The sequence below is a fragment of the Capra hircus genome, chromosome 9 (genome assembly GCF_001704415.2).
Source record: "Capra hircus breed San Clemente chromosome 9, ASM170441v1, whole genome shotgun sequence".
Classification (NCBI taxonomy): Eukaryota; Metazoa; Chordata; class Mammalia; order Artiodactyla; family Bovidae; genus Capra; species Capra hircus.
Genome location: NC_030816.1, coordinates 32,382,556 through 32,387,930, shown reverse-complemented (window position 1 = coordinate 32,387,930; position 5,375 = coordinate 32,382,556). Strand labels below are relative to the sequence as shown.

The 5,375-nt window shown below is 42.0% G+C and overlaps 1 pseudogene; it reads left to right on the top strand.

The window, feature by feature from the left end:
• On the top strand, nucleotides 1,565-4,784 carry LOC102171072 (annotated as a pseudogene).

Sequence of the window (5,375 nt, the reverse complement as noted above, 5' to 3'; positions counted from 1 at the left end):
CAGCAGAGTAATGTCTCTGCTTTCCAATACACAGTTTAGGTTTGTTATAACTTTCCTGCCAAAAAGAAAACATCTTCTGATTTCCTGGCCATAGTCACCACCTGCGATGATTTTAGAGCCCAGGAAGAGGAAATCTGTCACTACTTCCACCTTTCCCCCCTCTATCTGCCATGAAGTAATGGGGCCGGACACCATGATCATAGTTTTTTTTAATATTTAGTTTTAAGCTTGCTCTTTCACACTTTTCCCTCACCTTCATCAAGAGGCTCTTTAGTTCCTCTTCACTTTCTGCCATTAGAGTGGTATCATCTGCATATCTGAGGTTGTTGATGTTTCTCCCACCTATCTTGATTCCAGCTTGTAACTCATCCAGCCAGGCATTTCTCATGATGTGCTCAGCATATAGATTAAACAAACAGGGTGACAGCACATAATACTGTCGTATTCCTTCCTCAACCTTGAACAAATCAGTTGTTCCCTGTAGGGTTGTAACTGTTGCTTCTTGACCCACATACAGCTTTCTCAGGAGACAGGTAAGGTGGTCTGGTATTCCCATCTCCATAAGAGCTTTCCACAGTTTATTATGATCCACACAGTCAAATATCTTGGTGTAGTTGATGAAACAGAGGTAGATGTTTTTCTGGAATTCCCTAGCTTTCTCTACGATTCAGCAAATGTTGGCAATTTGATCTCTGGTTCCTCTTCATTTTCTAAACCCAGCTTGAGCATCTGGAAGTTCTTGGTTCACATAATGCTGAAGCCTAGCATGCAAGATTTTAAGCATGACCTTACTAGCATGGGAGATGAGTGCGATCATCCGATGGTTAGCACATTCTTTGGTACTACCCTTGGGAATTGAGATGAGGATTGACCTTTTCCAGTTCTGTAGCCACTGCTGGTTCTTCCAGATTTGCTGACATATTGAATGCAACACCTTGATGGCATCCCCCTTTTGAGTTTTGAATAGCTCTACTGGAATTCCAACGCATTACCTCTCATGCTAAATCGAAATTATTTTATGACACATTTGGCTTCCTGATCTTACGATTTCTCAGTGTAAAGGTTCACAATAATTCATCTTGTATCCCTAGGGCTGGTCTGGGCACACACCTAATAAGTGTATGTTTTTATTCTAAGTGGTATTTTTTTTTAATCACCAAAATAGTATGCAATCTAACCTTCCAGGAAATTCCAACAAATTTAAGCATCATGACTATCCAGCAATGCTATCCACATTCAAAAGCAGTAACTAAAGACTGACTTAAAACTAGTGTTTCAAGAGGTTCAGGAAACTCCTTACCTGCACCCTAGGACTCATTACCTCTCCTCCATGACCCTCCTGAAAATCACTGCATCGAGCAGGATGTTATGAAGAGAAAGCAACATACTTGTGAAGGGCATAGTTGCACTGGGGAGAAGATTGAAAATCCTGTGTTTAGTTTCAAAGTTTTAGACTGGTTTTTCTTAACCAAAGCATTTGAAATACAGAGCTTTATAAGGAGAAATAAAATAACACATGCTTTGAAGTACTTTTAAAATCACTTATTATGGAGAGGGATCTAAGATGGTGACTGTGGAACCAGAAACCACCTCTACTCCTAGTCCCTGCCTACAGAGAAACCAGAAATCTAATCAGGAGGTAGCTAATCCAGAACAATATATGAAACATCCTTTACAGAACAGATGGGCACTCTGGCTTCTTAAAAATGATAAAAGCGAAACTTGGCAAAAGCAAACCTTCAACTGATCTCTAAGTATGATTTTCTTGAAGGCTTTTGGGCTCTGTACAACCATATCCAGTTGCCTAGTAATTTAATGCCCGGCTGTGAATACTCACTTTTTAAGGATGGAATTAAGCCTATGTGGGAAGATGAGAAAAACAAACAAGGAGGATGATGGCTAATTACACTGAACAAACAGCAAAGGTGAAGTGATCTCAGTCACTTTTGGCTAGAGATGCTGCTGTGCCTTGTTGAAGAATCATTTGATGACTACCGACTTCCCTGGTGGCTCAGACGTTAAAGCGTCTGTGTACAATGTGAGAGACTTGGGTTCGATCCCTGGGTTGGGAAGATTCCCTGGAGAAGGAAATGGCAATCCACTTCAGTACTCTTGCCTTGAAAATCCCATGAACGGAGGAGCTAGGTGCAGGCTACTATCCATGGGGTCATAAAGAGTCAGGCATGACTGAGGGACTTCACTTTCACTTTTCACAGTGATAATATACGTGGTGCTGTTGTTAATGTTAGAGATAAAGCTGATAAAATAGCAATATGGACCCTTGACTGTGAAAAGAGAGAGGGTGTTACACATAATAGGGAGGGTAGACAAACAGATTGATTATATTCTTTGCAGCCAAAGATGGAGACGCTCTATTCAGTCAGCAGAAACAAGACTAGGAGCTGACTGTGGCTCAGATCATGACTCCTTATTGCCAAATGCAGACTTAAATTGAAGAAAGTAGGGAAAACCACTAGACCATTCAGATATGATCTAAGTCAAATCCAATATGACTATATAGTGGAAGTGAGAAATAGATTTAAGGGACTAGATCTGATAGACAGAGTACCTGATGAACTATGGATGGAGGTTCGTGACATTGTACAGGAGACAGGAATCAAGACCATTCCCAAGAAAAACAAATGCAAAAATGCAACACGGCTGTCTGAGGAGGCCTTACAAATAGCTGAGAAAAGAAAAAAGGAAAGATATGCCCATTTGAATGCAGAGTTCCAAAGGATAGCAAGGAGAGTTAAGAAAGCCTTCCTAAGTGATCAATACAAAGAAATAGAGGAAACAATAGAATGGGAAAGACTAGAGATCTCTTCAAGAAAATTAGAGAGACCAAGGGAACATTTCATGCAAAGATGGGCTCAATAAAGGACAGAAATGGTATCGACCTAACAGAAGCAGAAGATATTAAAAAGAGGTGGCAAGAACACACAGAAGAACTGTACAAAAAAGATCTTCATGACCCAGATAATCTTGATGGTGTGATCACTCACACTCACCTAGAGCCAGACATCCTGGAATGTGAAGCCAAGTGGGCCTTAGGAAGCATCACTATGAACAAATCTAGTGGAGGTGATGGAATTCCAGTTGAGCTCTTTCAAATCCTGAAAGATGATGCTGTGAAAGTGCTGCACTCAATATGTCAGCAAATTTGGAAAACTTAGCAGTGGCCACAGAACTGGAAAAGGTCAGTTTTCATTCCAATCCCAAAGAAAGGCAATGCCAAAGAATGCTCAAACTACCACACAATTGCACTCCTCTCACACGCTAGTAAAGTAATGCTCAAAATTCTCTAAGCCAGGCTTCAGCAATACATGAACCATGAACTTCCAGATGTTCAAGCTGGTTTTACAAAAGGCAGAGGAACCAGAGATCAAATTGCCAACATCCACTGGATCATCGAAAAAGCAAGAGAGCTCCAGAAAATATCTATCTCTGCTTTATTGACTATGCCAAAGCCTTTGACTGTGTGGATCATAATACACTGTGCAAAATTCTTGAAGAGATTGGAATACCAGACCACCTGACCTGCCTCTTGAGAAGTCTGTATGCAGGTCAGGAAGAAACAGTTAGAATTGGACATGGAACAACAGATTGGTTCCAAATAGGAAAAGGAGCACTTCAAGACTATATACTGTCACCCTGCTTATTTAACTTATATGCAGAGTACATCATGAGAAATGCTGGGCTGGAAGAAGCACAAGCTGGAATCAAGATTGCTGGGAGAAATATCAATAACCTCAGATATGAAGATGACACCACCCTTATGGCAGAAAGTGAAGAAGAACTAAAAAGCCTCTTGATGAAAGTGAAAGAGGAGAGTGAAAAATTGGCTTAAAGCTCAACATTCAGAAAACGAAGATCATGGCATCTGGTCCCATCACTTCATGGGAAATAGATGGGGGAAACAGTGGAAACAGTGTCAGACTTTATTTTTCTGGGCTCCAAAATCACTGCAGATGGTGACTGCAGCCATGAAATTAAAAGACGCTTACTCCTTGGAAAGAAAGTTATGACCTACCTAGACAGCATATTAAAAAGCAGAGACATTACTTTGTCAACAAAGGTCCGTCTAGTCAAGGCTACTGGAGAAGGAAATGGCAACCCACTCCAGTGTTCTTGTCTGGCAAATCCCAGGGACGGGGGAGCCTGGTGGGCTGCCGTCTATGGGGTCGCACAAAGTTGGACATGACTGAAGCGACTTAGCAGCAGCAGTCAAGGCTATGGTTTTGCCAGTGGTCATGTATGGATGTGAGAGTTGGACTATAAATAAGACTGAGCGCAAAGAATTAATGCTTTTGAACTGGGGTGTTGGAGAAGACTCTTGAGTCCCTTGGACTGCAAGGAGATCCAACCAGTCCATCCTAAAGGAGATCAGTCCTGGGTGCTCATTGGAAGGACTGATGTTGAAGCTGAAGCTCCAATACTTTGGCCACTTGATGCAAAGAGCTGACTCATTTGAAAAGACCCTGACGCTAGGATAGATTGAGGGCAGGAGAAGGGGATGACAGAGGATGAGATGGTTGGATGGCATCATCGACTCAATGGACATAGGTTTGGGTGGACTCTGGGAGTTGGTGATGGACAGGGAAGCCTGGCATGCTACGGTTCATGGGGTCACAAAGAGTTGGACACGACTGAGCAACTGAACTGAACTGAACTGAGACGAGGAAAGGTTAGAACTTCCTCCAAAGACAGCGATAGGTTATCAGTCCCACGAAGACACAGCTACTAAGAATGGCTCCACCATAAAAAGTAGGTGTGTTGTTTAAGACGACACCTTCTGAGTATTCTCATAGGAGACTGTGTCAAGCAATCAAGATTTGGGAGTTGAACCAAAGCCTGTTCAAAGGCACGTTGGACTGCATTTAAATTTGATTTCCATCTAAATGATGTTAAGAAATAAGAGAAGCCTCAGTCACCTTTATCCTGTACTTCTGTGTTTATATTTTTAAAAAAATTTTGGCTAGAGTGTCCACTGTCCACTGGGGCTTCCCTGATAGCTTAGTTGGTAAAGAATCTGCCTGCAATGAGGAGACCCCAGTTCGATTCCTGGGTGGGGAAGATCCCCTGGAGAACGGATAGGCTACCCACTCCCGTATTCTGGCCTGGAGAAGTCCATGGACCGTATAGTCCATGGAGTCACGAAGAGTGGGACACAGCTGAGCGACTTTCACTAGGTCTACATCACCAGGTCCACTGTCCTTAAAGAATTTGAGTAGGCATCATCTCCAGAATCCATAAATGTGTTGTTCCTGGCCCATTCTGTAATAGCTTAATTAACCATTACAAACACATTTGATTCATCTACAATAGTAAAAAAAAAAAAGAATTTGCATTTCTGTGCCTCATAAGAGAACAAT